A 22,534-nucleotide genomic window follows, 5' to 3' on the forward strand; every position below is an offset into this window, starting at 1 on the left:
CCAAGGTTCCTGAAACTTGCCATGCTTATCCTTCATCCTAGCCGGAACATGCCGGTCCTGAATTCTTATCAACTGGATTTTGAAAGCCCCCCACATGTCAGGTATGAGGATCATACTCAGCATGTGCAGAGTTTTCAGGAGCATAATGAGCGTATGAGACAGCATTATGTGTTTCTTCGTGAGATTCTTGCTAAAATTGTAGCATCTACAGATGCACATTCAGGCCAGCAGCTGCGCAGCATAGGGGCATTTACTGCCGAACAAGCTGCAGTGCCTGCACCTTCAGGCCAGCAGCTGCCCACTCCAGGCTTATGCTGGGCATGCATCTGGAACACGGGAGGTCATGTCACAGCGATGGGGACAGTGGGGGGAGGAGAATGACGCAGGAGGCATCAGGGTCCCTCCCCTCTCCCTCCAACACTGCCTCCTCTACCTCATTTCCCCCCATTTTTTCATGAGGGATATTTTGTTTGTATCTTCATTGCTTTATTGTTTCTTATATTTGCTCTTTTGACCACTGATTTGTCTGTAAACTATGTTTTGTTACATTTGATTTATTTTTAGTTTGTGTTGTTTATTACAATCTTTATGCTTTATTTAAAATATTCTGTTCCATTTCAGGTTTGTTGTTTATTTGAGTTATGTTATTTAGTCATAGTTAACTGATATTTAAGTATTCAGTGTTTTGAATGCAGGAATAATACATTTGCAGTAGTTGGTAAAGCTTGATGATAAACATTTATTTTTCACAAATAATGTAAGAGATACAAAATCTTAAATATTTGAGAACATTGTACTCAAAAAGTGGTGAAAGGTGTCATCGACAGTTCTATCAAGCAGTTCCAACTCAGCAATAACCTGCTCACTGACACTCAGCTTGGATACTACCAGGGCCACTCAGCTCATTACAGCCTTAGACTAACATGGATAAAATAACTGAACTCCTGAGGTGAGGTGAGAGTGACTGCCCTTGACGTCAAGGCTGCATTTGACAGAGTGTGGCATCAAAGAGCCCTAGCAAAACTGAAGTCAATGGGAATTGGGAGGAAACTCTCCACGGGTTGGTTTCCTACCTAGCACAAAGGAAAATGGTTGTGGTTGTTGGAGATCAGTTATTTCAGCTCCAGGACATCACTGCAGGAGTTCCTCAGGATAGTGTCATAGGCCCAACCATCTTCAGCTGCTACATCAATGACCTACTTTCAACATAAGGTCAGAAGTGGGGATGTTCGCTAATGATTGCACAATGTTCAGCATCATTCATGACTCCTCAGATACTGAAGCAGTCCATGTCCAAATGTAGCAAGAGCTGGACAATATCTAGGCTTGGGCTGACAAGTGGCAAGTAACATTTGCACCATACAAGTGTCAGGCAATGACCATCATCAACAAGAGAGAATCTAACCATCACCCCTTGACATTCAATGGCATTACCATCACTGAAACCCTCACTATCAACATTCTGGGTGTTACCATTGACCAGAAACTGAATTGGGCTAGCCAAAGAAATACTGTGGCTACAAGACCAGGTCAGAGACTAGGAACCCTGCATTGAGTAACTCACCTCCTGACTCTCCAAAGCCTGTCCACCATCTACAAGGCACAAGTCAGGAGTTTAATAGAATACTGTCCATTTGCCCAGTTGAGTGCAGCTCCTACAATAATAAAGAAGGACCCCATCATTCAGCATCGAGCAGTCTGCTTCATTGGCATTCCATGCACCACTTTCAACATCCACTCCCTCCACAGCCGATGCACAGTGCCACCAGTGTGCACCACAAGATGCATTGCAGCACCTTCTAAACCCAGGCAAAACTACCAGCCATTTTTGTACACAATGGTATCCATTGAGGCAAAAATACAGAAGCTGTGACCAAATATTGTGACTATAGAACCTTAGGCCAGGATTTTCACCTTGTCAGACAGGCGTGGCCAGCAGGCCCAGGACTGGTCTCGAAGTCGGCCCTGATCAGGCCCTGATAGGGCTTTCATGCTGGCTGGCCAATTAACAGCCAGCCAGTGCGGTGCTGCCAGGGTGGGCGCGCGAGGAGGGCAAGTGCGGAAGTTTGCGCTTGCGTGCAGGTGCATGCAATGAAAGCTCCCTGAGGCCACTCTGTGGCCTCAGGAAGCTGAAAATTTATAAACTCAAAAATTAAAAACTTAAGCAATGATAAAAATATGTCCCCTCATGTCTGACTGTCGCATGTGGGTGTGTCTCTGTCACATGAGCAGTGATAGGCTATGAATGAAATATAAAAATGTTTATTTATCTTTTATTTGCTGTTGGAAATCTCATCCTGCTTGTGGATAAGGTTTTCTACAAAATCCAAAGGCCACTTGGCCTTTCTGCCTGCTCACCAACCATAAGGTTGGATGGGCAGCAAAAAAATTCATTTAATTATTACTTTAATGTCCTTAATAGGCCTGTTAATTGTCGGCTGGCGCATGGAGTAAGCCACACGCCCACCGACCGAAATATCGTGCTCGCCTCACACCATCATGCATCATTTTACGCTCGGTCCGGTGGTGTTCCCATGTGCCTGCTGCCCTTGTCCTTCTGGGTGGTAGAGGTCCTGGGTTTAGAAGTTGCTGCAAAGGAGCCTTGGTGAGTTGCTGCAGTGCATCTTGTAGTGCACACTGGTGGCACTGTGCGTCAGCTGTGGAGGGGCCGGGATGTTGAAAGTGGTGCATGGAGTGCCAATCAAGCAGACTGCTCGATGCTGAATGATGGGGTTCTTCTTAATTATTGTAGGAGCTGCACTCATCTGGGCAAGTGGGGAATATTCCATTACACTCTTGACTTGTGCCTTGTAGATGGTGAACAGACTTTGGGAAGTCAGGAGGTGAGTTACTCATCACAGGATTCCTAGCCTCTGACCTGGTCTTGTAGCCACAGTATTTATATGGCTAGTCCAGTTCAGTTTCTGGTCAATGGTAACTTCCGGGATGTTGATAGTGGGCAATTCAATGATGATAATGCTATATCGCTCGCTCCTAGTCATTGTTGGTGAAGTTTCCATCCCCCTTGGCCCTCAGCATGTTGGGGAGAATAAGCAAAGGTGACACAAAGGAAGACAAACTGCTTGAAGGAGGAAAAGTGAGAGAGAATTTGTCATCAGGAGGCCATAACTGCCCAGGGTCTTGAGGGAGCACTTCCCACCCCAGTTCCAGCAGCGAACAGTGTATCAGATGTTTCTGCTTCAATAAAGGAGGTGCTCACTAGATTTCTCACATGTTGCTACAGAACTGCAACTTCGGAACCAGGTAAGGCTATGAAGGCAACCATGGCCATGAACTTCTGTGCATTGGGCTCTTCCAGGCTGGAACAAGCAATAATTCCAATACTTCGCTATTAACCATCGACTAATGCACAGTTTGCAAAGAGCAGTGAATGTATTTCATTCTCTTGCCAGAGAGAAGCAGGCAAACATGTGTTTGCCAGGTTAGCAGGCTTCATCATAGTGCACACACATCGGTTCTTGAGCTCCGCACCTAAATTCAGAAAAAGAAAGGCACAAAGGTAGGTTTGTGGAGAGTGGGGTGGGAGGTTGGGGAGAAAGCAAGAGATGTAAATTTGCAGGATCTGTAATTTGTCAATCAGAAGAGATTGTGGTATAAGGGTGCAGTGCAATGTGCACAGGAGATTTGTGTATGAGCATACCTTCATCTTCGATGGCATTAGCCCCGTTGATCACGTTTCAACAACAACCACGATCTGCATTTACACAGCATCTTTAACATAATAAGATGTCCCAAGCCGCTTAACAGTAGGTATTATTAAACAAAATGTAACATTGTTACAATAAATAATGTTATTACGGGTGACTAAAAGCTTGGTCAAATATGTAGGTTTTAAGGAGTCTTGGAGGAGGAGAGAGTAGTAGAGAGACAGAGAGGTTTAGTGAAGGAAATCCCAGAGCTAGGGGTCTAGGTGGCTAATAAGGAATGGCTACTATGATGAAATAATGAAAATTGACATTAGGCAAGAGGCCAGAATTAGAGGTGTGCAGGTATCTCTGAGGATTGTGGGCTGGAGGAGGTTACAGATATAGAGAGGAATGAGAGGCTATCGAGGGATTTGAAAATCAGAATGGGAATTTTAAATTTGAGATGTTGCATGACCAATGTAGATCAGTAAGCATATAGGTGATTGGTGGACAGGACTTTGTGTGAGTTGTGATGCAGGCAGTATATTTTTGGATGAAATATAAACAGAAAATGCTGGAAAAACTCAGCAGCTCTGACAGCATCTGTGGAGAGATAAACTGAGTTAACAATTCAAGTCTGTATGCCCCTTCTTCAGAGCTAAAGAGAAGTAGAAATGAGATGAAATGTGATGTTTAGGGAGGGTGGAGCAGGTGAATCTGAATAGAAGGCCAGCTGGGGGCTAAGGAGAGATTGACAAAGATGTCATGAACAAAAAGACAAAAGGAGTGTTAATAATAATGGTAACAGCTGAATAAGGTGCTGATTGTGGCACAAAGGTAAGAAAGCAGAATGTGTTAATAACAGAACAAGGGTCAGCACTTTGTGAAAGAACAACACAACAGATGGTCTTTTGCGGGGTGGGGTGGGCGAAGGGGGCTAATGGGGCAAAAGGATAGAAAAAGGGATAAGTAAAGGGGATAGTAGAGAGATAGAGAAGTTTAGTGAAGGAAATTCCAGAGCCAGGGCTCTAGGTGGCTAAAGGCATGCTACTAACGATGAAATGATGAAAATTGTTTTTGATGAGTTCAAGTTTACAGATCTACAAATAATTCAATCCAAGACTTGAATGCTTCAAAAGTATCAGTGATAATTTCACAACTGACTATTAGATTTGTCACGGTGATTTAATAGTGACCCAGCTTCTTAAAATAACTGAGAATTACCTGAAACAAAAACAGAATTACCTGGAAAAACTCAGCAGGTCTGGCAGCATCGGCGGAGAAGAAAAGAGTTGACGTTTCGAGTCCTCATGACCCTCCGACAGAACTAGGTGTTCTGTCGAAGGGTCATGAGGACTCGAAACGTCAACTCTTTTCTTCTCCGCCGATGCTGCCAGACCTGCTGAGTTTTTCCAGGTAATTCTGTATTTGTTTTGGATTTCCAGCATCTGCAGTTTTTTGTTTTTATCTCTGAGAATTACCTGTGCATTTGGCTTAAATTCTGACAGATCGGTTAAAAGGTGATATTCTGGTGTGCAGACTCATTTAATGAGACCACGGATTATAAACTTGCATTCTCTGATGTCTACGCTGGATTGAAGCCTTGCATAATTTACCCTTATATAAATATATCCTACCAATTTTAGATAAATCATAGTCAGTGCCTATCAATAGTTTAATAGCCAGAACTCTCAAAAGAAATTGTGTGACTATCCATTATGATTACTTTACAAAGTAGAATTTTTTGTTGAATTTTTATGCCTTTTAAAATAAAACAGATTAAATAGACAGAGAAATTTGCCAGAGAAAATGTGGAAAAATTAACATAATGGGAAAATAGAATTTATCATGTTATTGCTGGATAGGTCAAGAACATGTCATATGAAGTGATACTGCATGATTTCTGGATTCTGACTTGTCAATGTGTTTATATTCCTTTGTAATAAAATAAACCATTTCTGACCATTTCAAAGCTATTTTCTGAAACAATTTCATCTTACTACGTTTAGTAGGAACTATGTTCTCCAGGGAATCTGACCAAGCATTGCTATTTGCTGTTGTTGCAAGTTAAGCTCAAAAAAAGTCCATTATCTTCCCACACTTGTCAATGCATGTAGTACACTCGTGAGGAAGAAAAATCATCTTGAAAATTTTGGTTGGAATTTTCTATGACATGATTATCTATGTTATTTAGTTTGGTGTTTTCTAATATCATGTTAGGCCTATGGTAACAAGGCTGTTTTTCTCTCTCTCTCTCTTTTGGTGGAAAGCAAGGACACTTCTTAGGCTGGTTTAATGTCTATACTTTAGTATTAAGCAATCTATGTGGATTTTCACTTTCATAAAATGAATTTGAATGTGCCACTAAATCAAGGGGATCTCCAGGTTTCCAGAAACAGTGATGTTATCAAACTACCACCGAAAAGTCAAAAAAGAATAAAAAAGAATATCCTGTAGTTGTGGGAAGATGTCAGGCTTCCCGCCTGACTCCAAAGGTGAGTAAAATTCATGCTTGTATCTTTAATCACAAAGGAGCTCCAGCTTTGCCTTTCCTTCAAACTGCTCCTATCTCCCCCCACCGCATCCCCAATACTCCAACATGGGAGTGTGTCTGTATCTATCTGTTATGGAGTTGATTTTCCAGGCAACTTCTCCTAGTGCTGCATTTGTTTACAAGGCAGCAGCAGCAACTACAGGGAGGATTTTACCCTCATCAGACGGGAGTGGGCGGGGCCGGTCAGGAAGCCAACCACCACCTGTGATTGGGGCTGGACCGTGATTTCACGCTGGAGGGCCAATTAAGGCCCGCCCAGCACGAAACACGTGCAGCAGTACTCAGCACTGCCTGTGGGAGGGGGGTGGGGGGGGTGCAGAGAAGGGCAAGAGCGGGAACTTCACGTATGCACGCAGGTGAATGCTGGAAAAGTTCCCTGAGGCACAGAGCTACCTCAGGGAGATGAAGAGCTTAGAACATTAAAAATAAAGATTTTAAAAATGTTATAAAACATGTCCCCTCATGTGACTCTGTCACATGAACAGGGGCATGTTATTAATGAAATGTTAAAATTTCTATTTTATTTTTATTTGCTGTAGGAACCTCATCCCACCCATGGATTAGGTTTCCTAAAAGATTCAAAGGCCACTTGGATGGGCAGTGAAAACTTGCTTTCAATTATAACTTTAATGGCCTTAATAGACCTTTTATTTGTCAGTGGACTCGCTGCTTACTCCTGGGTGTGCTCGCCAACCTGAGGTCGGTCCCTGGAATCACAATAACATCAGGTACCTCATTAGACACAGGCAGTTCAGTGTCATCCGCTTTGACAAACATCTGACATGTCTGCCCTTGGTTGAACAACTTCAACAGGAACCACAGGTTCAACAATGGTTACAGTTGGAAAATCTTTTTATTGGGGTGTCTCCCTTCTTAAATGATCCACATACCTGCGGGTGATCCGGCCCTCCATTTCTATGCGGTACAACAATGGTCTCATCACAGAGCTTACTTTACCAGGTGACCACTTTGGTCCTCTACCAAAACTCCTTGCATATACTGCTTCTGCAACAGTAAATTGTTGCTCATGACTATGCAAATCATGAGTCGCTTTTTGGTTCCCTTTTTCTCCACCTTCCCTCTAAATTGGGAAGTTTCAGGCTTAGTCTTGTTCGAGGATGATGTCTCTTCAATAATAGTGTGTTCTTTGTCATTTTGGTTTCTTCTTCCATCTTGTCTTCTCCTTTCTACCACAGAGTTTAGTCTCGTCCTTCCTTTTGACTTCACAGCCGGCCAGACATCTCTCAGGTGAAATCTCAACTTGTCTTAGTTCACTAGTTGAGCTATTCATGGCTTCATTATCCACTCTCATCTTGGAAAGTTCTACAACATTTCCTTTCAAAGCCGCCTTAGCTTCATTCAGCTCATTCTTCAGCTCTTCTGCTTCCTTCTTGTATCTTTTGGCTTCCTTCTGGAAAATTGGACATTGCAGCTTCTCTGCCAACTGCTTCTTCAGATTGTTCAGAAGTGATGTTAAATTCTCTCTGTTTCTCTTCATAATTCCCCAGAGGTACAAACTTTGACCTGAGGGATTCTTGTAGTGTGTGAAGATCTTTCAACAAGTTTTCCTTTTCTTTGTGAAGCTCACTCGCTTCATCTTGAATTCTGTAATTCAGCAGAGTCCCCTTGATTTTCTTCTGCTGTTCTTCCATGCTGCTGTTTAAGACAGCCTTCATTCCCTCAGGTTATTGAATGGCTACACACTCCTTTTTTATCCTGTTATGGTCCTTGGACTCTCCAGGCTCTTTCTGAAGCACCATGTCTTGTTCCTTTTCCAACTCAGGAACTCTTCCAGCTTCCTTTTGAAATCTCATAGGCCAATCAAGGTTCATTTCCCAATTTCGACTTAGAAGGCTTGGTCCTTCACCTTCTAATACCATCACTGGAAGTTGTGCTGTTTGGTGTTTATAATAAACAGTTACAGTGATAATACCCTTTACTTGGATTGTTTCATTTTAATAAGTTTTCAATTTGGCAGAAGTTTGATCCAAATTTAATTGTTGAGCACCTTTATTTAAATATATGGTATGCTCTCCTACTACAGTGGTAAAAGCACAAGTATCTACTTCCATTTTTAATGGTTTACCATTCACCTATAGAGTGAGAGTTATTGGCCATGTTTCCCCTTCTATTACATTAAATAAGGAATAAATGTCAGAATTGTTTTTTTCTGGTTCTTCCACATTATATACTTCATTTGACTTTGTTTGTTGCCTGGAAGACTGTTTTAAACTTGCTTTACAATGTTTCAATATGTGCCCTCTTTTATAGCAAAAATAGCATTCCACCTCTTTAAATCAGCAATCCTTACGAAAATGATTGTTTCCACGTCAACAACAGTTAATTTTCAAATTTGCTGCTGAGCTGTTTCTTCTAAATTTTCGGTTAACAGGGATTGTTTCCCACTTCGCAGCAGACTGCCAGCTTTTCACACCACTCTCAGCTGACCATTCTCATCCCATTTGGAAAACAGCACCGTTTTGTGCACCTTGAATAGCCTGTAAATCTCTTACACCGCCTTCCATCGCAAGTATGATTTCCAACGCTGCTTTAAAATCAAGATCCACTTCAACCAACAATCTTCACTAAATAGCATCATCTTGCAAACCACAGACCAAACAATCCCTGAGCATATTATTCAGGGTTTCACCAAAATCACAATATTCTGTTAGTTCCTTTAATTTCACCATGTAGATAGCAATGGTCTGCCCTGGAGCTTTATTCCATGTATTGAAGCTGAACCTCTGCATTGTGATTGAAGATTTGGGGTAAAAGTGTCCCTTAATGAGGTTTACTAATTCACTGAACCAGGGGCACTGGGGGTTGTCAAGCTTCAAATTAGTTTGTAGGCCTTGTAAGCTCTCCTCTTTTCCTCCCCCGTAATTTCATTGGCTTGAAAGTAGAGTCCAAGACATTCAATATATTGACACCAGTCATCTGTGTCTGGCTCAAAGGGATCGATTCTGCCAAACTGTGGCATCTCGGATAAGTATATCTTCCTTTCTTTTAATTATGATAAATACTCATGATCGCTGGGCAAGGGACAGCACCGGATTATCCCATCCTTGTCGCCAGTTTGTTATAGAGTTGATTTTCCAGGCAACTTCTCTTGGTGAAACATTGAACTTTATTTACAAGGCAGCAGCAACTATATGTGTACATCAAGCTCTATAACTAAAGAAAACTCCCTCCTAGAGGTTCCCCATACTACAACCTGATTGGTTTACACAGATCATGTGATCTTACTACACAGAATTATTCTTAAAGCCACAATCCTATGTTTATCAAAACTACAATTACTACAGTATCCAAAGTATTTTTTCTAAAATTATACTTTATTCATAACATTTTCAAAATACATTACATAACAGTTCAAATTTGACTCTACATGAATTGGAAACAAGATCACTTTCATTATGTGTCTGGCACCTTGAAGTGCCTCACTGCAATAGCAACTTATATGTGCATTGTTCATTTCATGTCAGACATACATCCCAAAGGGTTTTATAGAGTTTCTAGTCCCTCGGTGTACTATGGAAGAAGGACCTTGGACGGTGGCCTTTCCCCATTATGCCTTTGCAGCAACTGCCCCAAGCTTTACTGCATCTCTCAGCACATAGTCCTGGATCTTGCAATGTTCAGTCTGCAACACATGGTCATCAACAGCTTTTTGCACTAGAAAACCAACATGTTTGGGCAGATCAACGAGCATATTTCACCAAGTTGATGGCTTTTCAGCAGCAATTAGATAGACTTATAGATGTTTACAGCACAGAAAGAGGCCATTCAGCCCACCGCGTCCGTGCCGGTCAACAAAGATCTGACTACACTAATCCCATTTTTCAGCACTTGGTCCATAGCCCTGGAGGCAATGGCAATTCAGATGTATCCTCTGCATCCTCTCCAGTGCAATCACATCCTTCCTACAATGTGGTGACCAGAACTGCACACAGTACTCCAGTTGTGGCCTAATCAGCATTTTATACAATTCCAACATAACCTCTCTGCTTTTATACTCTATGCCTTGGTTAATAAAAGCCAGTATCCTATATGCCTTCTTAACCACCTTATCTACCTGTGCTGTTACCTTCAGAGATCTGTAGATATGCACATCAAGGTCCCTCTGATCTTCAGCACTTTCCAGGGTCTTACTATTCATAGTCTAATCCCTTGCCTTGTTAACTCTCTCCAAGTGCATTACTTCACACTTTTCTGGGTTGAATTCCATTTGCCACTGCTCTGCCCAGCTGACCAGTCTATTGATATCCTCCTGCAGTTTACAGCTATTCTCCTCATTATTTAATACCCTACCAATTTTCGTGTCATCCGCGAACTTCTTGATCATACCACTTACATTTAAGTCCAAATCATTTAAGTACACCACAAACAGCAAGGGCCCCAGCACCGAGCCCTGCGGAATCCCACTGGAAACAGACTTCCAGTCACAGAAACAACCCTCTACCATCACCCTCTGCTTCCTGCTTCACAGCCAGTTTTGGATCCAATGTGCTACTTTGCCTTGGATCCCATGGGTTCTTGACCAATCTGCCATAAGGGACCTTAATCAAAAGCCTTACTAAATTCTGTGTAGACCACATCAAATGCATTACCCTCATCAACACTCCTAGCTACCTCCTCAAAATATTTGATCAAATTTGTCAAACATGACCTTCCCTTAACAAATCCATGCTGACCAGCCCTGATTAATCCATTTCTCTTCAATTGCAGATATATTCTGTCCCTCAGAATTCATTCTAATAACTTCCCCACCACCAAGGTTAGACTGACTGACCTGTAATTTCCTGGTTTATTCCCCCCCTCTCTTTTTTAATAATGGGACAATGTTAGCAGTCCTCCAGTCCTCTTGGATTTGAAAATTACTGTCAGGGCCCCTGATATCTCTTCCCTTGCCTCCCTCAACAGCCTGGGATGCATCTCATCCAGGCCTGTGGATTTATCCACTTTTATGGCTGCTAAATCCACTAGTACCTCCTCTTTCTCGATGTTAATTTCCTCTAATATTTCACAGTCCTCCACCCTAATGGTTATACCTGCGTCTTCCTTTTCCCTTGTAAAGACCAATGCAAAGTATTCATTGGGGACCGTACCCATATCTTCCAGGTCCACACACAAATACCTCAATGGTCCCTAATTGGCACTACGCTTTCCCTAGTTATTCTCTCGCTCCTTATACATTTTTTAAAAACCTTTGAGTTTCCTTTATTCTACCCATCAATGCTTTCTCATGCACTCTCTTAGTTTTCCTAATTTCCTTTCTAAGTTCCCTTCTGCACTTATTATACTCCTCTAGGGACTTTGATATATTGAGCCCTCGGTATCTACCATAAGCTTCTCTTTTTTTCTTAAGCTCAACCTTTATGTCCTTTGACATCCACGGGTTTTCCAGACTTGGCACCCCCTTTGTCTTTATGGGAACATATTTACCTTGTACTCTTGCTATTTCCTCCTTGAATGCCTCCCACTGCTCTGGCACAGTTTTATCTGTAAGTAGCTGCTCCCAGTCCACTTGGGCCAAATTGTATCTCATCTTAGTAAGATTGGCTTTTTTCCAGTTTAGGACTTTTATTCCTGGCCCAGCCTTATCCTCTTCCATATGTGTCTTAAATCAAATTGAATTATGGTCACTATTTCCAAAATGCTCCCTGACTGATACGCCTTCCACTTGCCCGGGCTCATTTCCGAATATTAGGTCCAGAACTGCCCACTCCCTTGTTTTCATTTTTATGTACTGGCAAAAAAAGTTCTCCTGGACGCAACTTAAGAATTTTGCTCCTTCCCCACCTTGCACACTAAAACTATCCCAGTTATTATTTGGGTAGTTAAAATCCCTTTACTCAGTGTGCTTCCCTAGAAACAGCCCATAGAAACACAGTCATCTGTTACGGAGCTGCTCAGGTTGAACCTCAACAAAGATCATGCCATCTTTTTCGAGATCTGTTTTGCAAAGGCACTTACCAGATGGCATTGTCTCTTTTCACTGTTTTCCTTGACAATCTTTGATTCAAATCCACCTGCGGAAGACCTATGCTCAACTGACTGAAAGTAACCTTCCATTTTCCCCACTCTTACCGTAAGGATTTATTTGAGGGCCACTGGTATTGCAGCCATCCCAAAATGATCCAAAGGAAACCAACAAGCTACCTCATGTTATTCAACAGGGACTTGCAATTCACCTGAATTATTTAGATGAGGCCTGAGGCCCAATTTCAGATGAGCTTCGGATGGCTCTTCGCATCTGTTGTGAGCACACCAACCATTTTGAGTTCAGATGTCATGAAAAGGTATAAAAGAGACAGAGATAAAAACAAAAAAACTGCGGCTGCTGGAAATCCAAAACAAAAACAGAATTACCTGGAAAAACTCAGCAGGTCTGGCAGCATCGGCGGAGAAGAAAAGAGTTGACGTTTCGATTCCTCATGACCCTTCGACCGAACTGTTCGGTCGAAGGGTCATGAGGACTCGAAACGTCAACTCTTTTCTTCTCCGCCGATGCTGCCAGACCTGCTGAGTTTTTCCAGGTAATTCTGTTTTTGTTATAAAAGAGACAGATCTGGATCCAGTTTATGCACTTCTGCAAAATATTTTAATATAGTAATGCAGAATGCATATGCCTTGGTATGGAGTTAATTTCAAACAATTCACGCAGACATAATCCAAGTTGAATTCAATCTGCTGCAAGAATGTGACTTTAATGATACACTGTTGAGATATCACATTAACTATGATTCAATCAGTGTATTAAGGGTGGAATGGTCCCAATTTGCATTAAGTGCAGTAGCGGGCAGGAAAAAGAACATTTTACCCACCGGCCCCAATGGTGGCTTTTCACACCATATCATCCCAATCCAGCCTCATCTATCATGCATTCCTGGGAAACACGCCGTTTCAATGGTGGGCAGACACTCACCAGCCATACCCGTCACCTCGCTGCTTCATCATGCTTAGGCACCATACTTAAAGTGCAATCGCAAACACGCCTCTCAGTGTTTCCAGCCTAGGACTGCTGCACGGAAGAAATGGCCCTGAAAGGCAAGAAGACTCCAGCTCCCAGATTCAGTTCAGTAACACATCCCTCAAGTGCCTTTTGGCCGCAGTGCAGGCTCGATGTGATGTCCTCTACCACTGCTCTGGCCACAGGAGGGGCAGTAACATCACCAATCTGGTGTGGGAGGCGTTGGCAGCATTGGTCAGTGCCAATGCCCCGCAAAAGAGAATAGCGACCCAGTGCCGCAAGAAGATGAATGTTCTCCTCCATTCCATCAGATTAAGTCACTCTTCTCATCACTCTCATCTCACATATTCATAAACTCATTACATATCCACAGGAATCTCACTCACTGCCAGTTCAAGGGACATCACCATTCACTCTCTCGCACACATCTTCATTGTCCTCATCCCGTCCATGGGACCACTCACCACCCACACAGGCCAGGCATACTTATCATCTAGCCTGGTAGGCATCCTGCTTACACTCTCTCCATCTCTATTCATGCAGGACAAGCTGGCACACAACAACAGGGAGAAGTTGCAGACTGGTGGAGGAATGCCGACATCAAGGTCCTAAAAGACTTTGAAAACCAAGTCATCCAGGTGGCCGGCCAAGATCTGGATCATTCCTGTACTGATGGTGAGGCCAGCAGTGCTCTACCAAGTGAGGATCCAGCAGTGCTACATCCATCATACAACCATGCTGTGAGTGATGTGTCCTGTTTCACAGGCCACTGCCATGCACTAATTATCTCTCCTTGCTTTCCAGGCGTATCTGGGAAACAGCCGATGGAATCCATGACACAGGGCCTCCAATTAAGCCCAAAGACACCTCTGAAGAGAAATCTGAAGACACCTTCACTGAAGTCCCGATACAGCGCTCACTCACGCCCTTCACCTGTGTAGAGACACACACCTCGGTGGGACATAATTCTAGAGTAGCCTCGGGATCACAGCCGGGTGAGTACATTGCACTATCTGATCCACAACAGGTGGAGTCAGGGACTTCCCAGGTGTCCAGCACTCGAAGGACTGCTGGAGGCCAGAAATCTTCTGAGTCTGAGTCAGATGACGAATCTCTGGACTCGGTTATACCTCAGTTGCTGAAGCTTCAAAGGCAAACTCGGGAAAATACAAACATACGAATTAGGAGCAGGAATAGGCCACTCGGCTCCTTGGGCCTGCTGCACCATTCAATAGGATCAAGGCAGATCTGAGTGTAACCTCAACCCCACATTCCTGCCTATCCAATAACCTTTCACCCCCTTGTTAAGCAAGAATCTATCCAACTCTGCCTTAAAAATATTCAAAGACTCTGCTTCCACTGCCTTTTGAGAAGGAGAGTTAAAAAGGCTCAAAACCCTCTGAGAGAAATAATTTCCCCTCATCTCTGTCTTAAATGAGCCACCCCTTATTTTTAACCAGTGACCCCTAGTTCTAGATTCTCCCACAAGAGGAAACATCCTCTCCACACCCACCCTGTCAAGACCCCTCAGGATCTTAAAAGTCTCAAATGGGTCACCTCTTAGTCTTCTAAATTCCAGTAGATGGAAGTCTAACCTGTCCAGCCTTTCCTCATAAGACAACCTGCCCATTCCTGGTATTAGCCTAGTAAACTTTCTCTGAATTGCTTCTAATGCACTTGCATCTTTCTTTAAATAAGGAGAATAGTACTGAACACAATACTCCACATGTGGTCTCACCAATACCCTGTACAACTGAAGCGTAACCTCCCTAATTTTGTATTCAATTCCCCTCACAATAAATAATAACATTCTATTAGCTTTCCCAATTACCTGCTGTACCTGCTTACTAACATTTTGTGATTCATGCACAAGGACACCGAGATCCCTCTGCATCTCAGAGTTCTGCAATCTCTCACTATTTAGATAATAAGCTTATTTTTTACTCTTCCAGTCAACATGAATGATTTCACATCTGTCCACATTATACTCCATTTGCGAGATCTTTGCCCACTCACTTAACCTTTCTGTCACTTTGTAGCCGCCTTACATCCTCTTCACAAGCTACATTCCTATCCATCTTTGTGTCGTCAGCAAATTTAGCCACCATTCCTTCAATCCCTTCATCCATGTCATTCACAAAAATTGTAAAGAGTTGAGGCCCCAGCACTGATCCCTGTAACATGCCACTCATCACATCCTGCTAACCAGAAAAGGATCCATTTATGCCAACTCTCTGCTTCCTGTTAGCTAGCCAATCTTCTATCTATGCCAATATGCTACCCCCTACACCATGAGCTTTTATTTTCTGCAATAACCTTTGATGTGGCATTCTATCAAATGCCTTCTGGAAATCTAAATACAGTACATCCACCAGTTCCCCTTTATCCACAGCACATGTGACTCCTTCAAAGAACTCCAATAAATTGTTAAACATGATTTCCATTTTACGACTGGCCTATAGCTTTCTGCTTCTCTCCTTTTTTGAATAAAGGAGTTGTATTTGCTATTTTCCAATCTAATGGAACCTTCCCTGAATCTAGGGAGTTTTGGAAAATTAAAACCAATGCATCAACTATCTCACTAGGCACTTCTTTCAAGATTTTAGGGTGAAGTCCATCTGGACTTGGAGATCTGTCAGCCTGCAGCCCCAGCTGTTTGCACAATACCACTTCCCTGGTGATTGGAATTTTTCAGAGTTCCTCCCTCCCTTCCATTTTCTGATTTACAGCTATTTTTGGGATGTTGCTTGTGTTCCCTATAATGAAGACCAAAGCAAAATACCTGTTTGATTCATCTGCTGTCTCCCTGCTTTCCATTATCAATTCCCCAGATGCACTCTCTATAGGATCAATATGTTAATTATTTTCTTACTTAAATATCTATAAAAACTTTTACTACCTGTCTTTATGTTACTAGCTAGCTTCCTCTCATACTCTAATTTTTCCCTCCTTACTATTCTATTTGTCATTCTTTGCTGTTCTTCATATTATTACCAATCTTCTGACCTGCCACCCATCTTTGTGCGATTTTATGCTTTTACTTTAAGTTTGATACCATCTAAATTTTTTAGTTAACCACAGGTGGTGGGCCCTCCCCTTGGGATTTTTCTTTCTCATTGGAATGTATAGATTCTGTGTATTCTGAAATTTAAATATTTTTAAATATCTGCACTGAACTTCTATTGACATATCCCTTAACCTCATTTGCCAGTTCACTGTAGCTTGCTCTGTTTTCATGCCCTCACGATTGCCCTTATTTAAGTTTAAAATACTAGTCTTGGACGCACTTGTTTCTCCCTCAAAATAAATGTAAAATTCAATCATATTATGATCGCTGCTACCTAGGGGTGTCTTCACTAGGAGGTTATCAATTAATCCCATCTCGTTGCACAATACCAGGTCTAATATAGCCTGCTCTCTGGTTGGCTCCAAAACACGCTGTTCTAAGAAAATAACCCGAAAACATTCTGTGAACTCTTCATCTACACTACCTTTGCCCGTGTGATTTTTCCAGTCTATATGTAGATTAAAATTCCCCACGATTATTTCTGTACTTTTCTGGCAAGCTCCCATTATCTCTTCTTTTATACTCTGTCCTACTGCGTAGTTACAATTAGGAGGCTGCACACCCCTTCCACAAGTGACTTCTTGCCTTTTTCATTCGTCATCTCAACCCTAACCGCTTTTATATCCTGGTTTCCTGGACTTAGATCATCCCTCTCTAATGTGTTATTAATTAATTAATTATTTAACAGAGCCACCCCTCCATCTTTTCCTAACTTTCTGTCCTTCAGAAATATCAAACTTCAATATTCATGTCCCAATCTATGTCATCCTGTAGCCATGCCCCTGTAATGGCTATCAGATCGGACTTATTTATTTCTCTTTGCACTGACATTTCATCTGTTTTGTTTTGAATGCCACATGCATTTAGATACAAAGCCTTTAGCTTTGTCCTTTTGTTATTTTTGTAGCATCTAGCCTTATCTTTTGGTTTATTCTTGAAATTGTACTCTCTGTTCCTTCCTGTCACAGTCTGTTTATCATTTCCCATATTAATAGATTTCTCTCTTGCCTTGTCTCTACTCTTTGGTTGACCACATCTTCCCAAGTTTGATCCTTTGACCCCACTATTCACATTAAAACCCTCTCTACTTCCCCAGTTAGGTGAGGACACCAGCCCCAGAACAGCTCAGGTGTAAACCGTCCCAACGGTACAGATCCCACTTTCCCCAATACTGATGCCAGTGCCCCATGAACCGGAACCCATTTCTCCCAAACTAATCTTTGAGACACGCATTCATTTCTTTAATCTTATTTGCCCTGTTGCACGAGGCTCAGGTAATAATCCAGAAATTATTACCTTTGCTGTTCTGCATCTTAATTTGGTGCCTAGCTCATCATACTAACTATGCAGGACCTCCTTCTTCGTCCTGCCTATGTCACTGGTACCTACATGGACCACGACCATTGGATTCTCCCTTTCCGACTGTATGTACCTCTCCAGTCCTGATCAGATGTCCCGAACCCTGGCACAGGGCAGGCAACAAAGCTGCCTGGATTCTTTGCTACAGAATCAGAGTGAGTCAGAGTGTGTGAGAGAGTAGAGTGTGTGAGTCAGCCAGAGTGTGTGAGGTTGGCTGAGTGAGCGAGGGTGGCTGAGTGAGTCAGAGCCTTCTTAAGGTTGTAAGGATAAGCCCAGCAATTACAGACCAGTCAGTTTAACTTCAGTGGTGGGCAAGATTCTAGAAACAATTATTCATAATACAATTAGTGGTCACATGGAAAAATATGGGTTGAGAAGGAAGGGCCAGCATGGATTTCTAAAGGGGAACTAACCTGCTGGAGTTTCTTGAAGAGGTAGCAGGAAAGGTCATTGAGGGTAATGCTATTGATGTGTACATGGACTTTCAAAAGGCATTTGATACAGTGTCACACAACAGACTTGTGAGAAAAGTTATTGTTGCTCATGGAATAAAAGAGACAGTAGCAACATGGAGAGTCAACAGATATTTTTCTACTGGAGGAAGGCTTGTAGTGGAGTTCCCCAGGGGTTGGTATTGGGACCCTTGCTTTTCCTGATATATACTATAATCCAAATCTTGGTGTGCAGGGAACAATTTCAGGGTTTGTGGATGATACGAAGCTTGGGAGCGTTGTAAAATGTGAGGAGGACGGTATAGAACTTCAAAAGGACATAGACAAGTTGGTGGAGTGGGCAGATGAAATTCAGTGTGGAGAAGTGTGAGGTGATACATTTTGGTAGGAAGAACAGGGACAGACAATATAAATTTAAGGGGTGAAATTTTGAAGGGCGTGCAGGAGCAGAAAGACTTGGGTGTATATGGGCATAGATCATTGAAGGCAGCAGGACATGTGGAGAGAGCAATTAAAGCATGTAGTATCCTGGGCCTTATTTATAGGGGCATACAGTACAAGAGCAAGGAGGTTATGCTGAATTTATATAAGACACTCATTAGACCTCAGCTAGAGTATTGTGTACAGTTCTGGGTGCTACGTTATAGGAAGAATGTGAACACGTTGGAGAGAGCGCAGGAGAGGTTTATAAGGATGGTTCCAGGGATGAGAAACTTCAACTAAGAGGATAGATTGGAGAGGTTGGGACTGTTCTCCTTGAAGGGAAGAAGGCTAAGAAGAGATTTGATAGAGATTTTTAAAATCATGAGAGGGCTGAGCAGTAGATAAGGAGAAGTTGTTCCTCCTTGTAAAAGGATCAAGAATGATAGGGCACAGATTTAAAGTGATTGCAAAATAAGCAAATGTGACTTGAGTAAAATGTTTTCACACAATGAGTGGTACGGTCTGGAATGTATTGCCTGGAAGTCTGGTGGAGACAGGTTCAGTCAAGGCATTCAAGACAATATTAGATGATTATGTGAATAGAAACAATGTGCATGGGTACAGGGTAAAAGGCAGGGCAATGGCACTAGGTCATAATGCTTGTCTGGAGAGCCTGTGCAGACATCATGGGCCAAATGGCTTCTTTCTCTGCCGTTAAAATTCTGTGATTCTGTGATTCTGAGGGTGTGCGGGTGGTTGAGTGAGTCAAAGTGAGAGAGGTGGGTAAGTGAGTCAAAGTGAGTGCGAGCGGCTGAGTGAGTCAGAGTGAATGAGGGAGGGAGGCTGTGTGAGTCAGAGTGAGTGAGGGCGGGTGGCGGTTTGAGTCAGAGTAAGTGAAGGCGGGTGGCTGAGTGAGTCAGGGTGAATGAAGGTGAGCAGCTGAGTGACTGAGGGCGGGTGGCTGAGTGAGTCAGAGTGAATGATGGTGGGCAGCTGTGTGCATTAGAGAGAGTGAGGGTGGTCAGCCGAGTGTGTCAGAGTGAATGGGGTCGGGAAGCTGAGTGAGTCGGAGTGAGTGAGGGTGGCCGAGTGCATCAGTCTGAGGGCAGAAGCTGCAAGAGTCAGAGGGAGTGAGGGTGGACGGCCAAGTGAATGGGAGTGAGTGACGCCAGGTTACTCAGTGCGTCACAGAGAGTAAGGTCGGGTGGGACTTGAGTCTGAGTGAGTGAGGGTGGCCAGCTGCATGAGCCAGAGTGAGTGAGGGCTGGCGGCTGAGTGAGTCAGAGTGAGTGAAGGTGGGCGGCTGAGTGAGTCAGAGTGAGTGAAGGTGGCCGGCTGCATGAGCCAGAGTGAGTGAGGGCTGGTGGCTGAGTGAGTCAGAGTGAGTGAGGGCGGGTGACTGAATGAGTCAGAGTGTGTGAGAGCGGGCAGCTGTCTGAATTAGAGAGAGTGAGGGTGGTCAGCCGTGTGTGTCGGAGTGGGGTCGGGAAGCTGAGTGAATCGGAGTGAGTGAGGGTGGCTGAGTGCATCAGAGTGAGGGAGGCAGCTGCGAGAGTCAGAGGGAGTGAGGCTGGATGGGCGAGTGAATGGGAGTTAGGGACGCCGGGTTACTCAGTGCATCACAGAGAGTGAGGGATAGTGGGCCTTGAGTCTGAGTGAGTGAGGGAGGGCGGCTGAGTGAGTCAGAGTCAGTGAGGGCGGGAGGCTGAGTGAGTCAGAATGAGTGAGGGTGGGCAGCTGAGTGAGTCAAAGTGAGTGAAGGCAGGCAGCGGAGTGAGTCAGAGTGAGTGAGGGCGGGCGGCTACTTGAGTCAGAGTGAGTGAGGGTGGGTGATTGTGTGGGTCAGAGTGAGTGAGGGCGGGCGGCTGAGTGAGTCAGGGTGAGGGAGGTTAGGTGGCTGAGTGACTCAGAGTGAGTGAAGGTGGATGTCTGTGTGGGTCAAAGTGAGTGAGGGCGGGTGGCTGAGTGAGTCAATAAGTGAGCAGGGTTGGCCGAGTGGGTCAGCGTGAGGCCGGTGGCTGGGGCTGAGTGACTCAGATTGAGAGTGGGCGTGCAGCTGAGTGAGTCAGAGTGAGTGAGGGTGGTTGAGAGAATCAGAGTGAGTGAGAGCGAGCAGCTACATGAGTCCGGGTGAGTGAGGGTGGCTGCTTGAGTCAGAGTGAATGAGGGCAGGCGGCTGGGTGAGCCAGAGTGAGTGAAGGCGGGCAGCTGCGTGAGTCCGAGCGAGTGAAGGCAGCTGAGTGAGTCAGGTTGAATGAGAGCGGGCGGTTGAATGAGCCCGAATGAGTGAGGGTGGGCGGTTGAATGACTTAGACTGAGTGAGGGCGGACGGCTGAGCGAGTCAGAGTGAGTGAGAGGAGGTGGCCGAGTGGGTCAGAGTGAGGGATGGCAGGCGGCTGAGTGAATCAGTGTGTGTGAGAGGGGGCAGCTGAGTGAGTCAGAGTGAGTGAGGGTGGATGGCCAAGTGAGTGGGAGTGAGTAACGCCGGGTTACTCAGTGCATCACAGAGTAGGGCAGGTGGTACGTGAGTCAGAGTGAGTGAGGGTGGCCGGCTCAGGGAGTCAGAGTGAGTGCGGGCAGGTGGCTGGATGAGTCAGAGTAAGAGAGGGTGTACGGCTGAGTGATTCAGGGTGTATGAGAGCGGGGAGCTGAGTGAGTCAGAGTGAGTGAGGGCGGTTGGCTGAGTGAGTCAGAGTGAGTGAGGGTGGACAGCTGAGTGAGACACAGTGAGTGAGAGAAGGCGGCTGAGTGAGTTGCAGTGAGTGAGGGCTGGCTGCTTGAGTCAGAGTGAATGAGGGTGGGTGGCGGCATGAGTCAGAGTGAGAGAATGCGGCTCAGTGAGTCAGAATGAGTGAGGGTGGGTGGCTAAGTGAGTCAGAGTGAGAGAGGGCGGGTTGCTGAGTGGGTCAGAGTGAGTGAGGGCATGTGGCTGAGTGAGTCACAGTGAGTGAGGGTGGGCAGCTGCATGAGTCCGAGTGAGTGAGTGTGGCTGAGTGAATTAGAGTGAATGAGGGTGAGTGGCTGAATGATTCAGAGTGAGTGAGGGCAGGTGGCTGAGTGAGTGAGGGTGAGTGAGGGTGGTCGGCTGAGTGAGTCACAGTTAGTGAGGGTGGACAGCTGAGTGAGTCAGAGTGAGTGAGGGCGGCAGAGTGAGTCAGGGTGTGAGGGCAGGCAGCTGAGTGAGTCAGAGTGAGTGAGGGTGGACAGCTGTAGTGAGTCAAGGTGAGTGAGGGCAGCTGCTGGGTGAGTCAGAGTGATTGAGAGCGGACCGCTCAGTGAGTCAGAGTGAGTGAGGGTGGACAGCTGAGTGAGTCAGGGTGAGTGAGGGTGGACAGCTGTAGTGAGTCAGGGTGAGTGAGGGCAGCTGCTGGGTGAGTCAGAGCGATTGAGAGCGGACAGCTGAGTGATTCACAGTGAGTGAGAACGGCTGAGTGAGTCAGAATGAGTGAAGGTGGGCAGCTGAGTGAGTCGGAGTGAGTGAGTGCGGCAGCTGTGAGAGTCAGAGTGAGTGAGGGTGGATGGCCAAGTGAGTGGGAGTGAGTAACGCCGGGTTACTCAGTGCATCACAGAGTGAGAGCGGGTGGTACATGAGGCAGAGTGAGTGAGGGTGGCCGGCTCAGTAAGTCAGAGTGAGTGAGGGCAGGTGGCTGGATGAGTCAGAGTGAGAGAGGGTGAACGGCTGAGTGATTCAGGGTGTATGAGAGCGGGGAGCTGAGTGAGTCAGAGTGAGTGAGGGTTGGCGGCTACTTGTGCCAGAGTGAGTGAGGGCAGCTGAGAGAGTCAGACCGAGGGAGGGCAGGTGGATGAATGAGTCATAGTGAGTGAGGGAAGGTTACTTAGTGAGTCAGAGTGACTGAGAGCGGGCAGCTTTGTGAATTAGAGGGAGTGAGGGCGGTCAGCCGAGTATGTCAGAGTGAATGTGTTCGGGAAGCTGAGTGAGTCAGAGTGAGTGAGGGTGGCCGTTTGCATCTGTGAGAGGGAGGGTTGGTGTCTGAGTGAGTCTGAGTGAGTGAGAGTGGGTGGCTGAGTGAGTCAGAGTGAGTGAGGGCGGCTGAGTGA

Source organism: Carcharodon carcharias, chromosome 1 (genome assembly GCF_017639515.1).
Source record: "Carcharodon carcharias isolate sCarCar2 chromosome 1, sCarCar2.pri, whole genome shotgun sequence".
NCBI classification, from domain to species: domain Eukaryota; kingdom Metazoa; phylum Chordata; class Chondrichthyes; order Lamniformes; family Lamnidae; genus Carcharodon; species Carcharodon carcharias.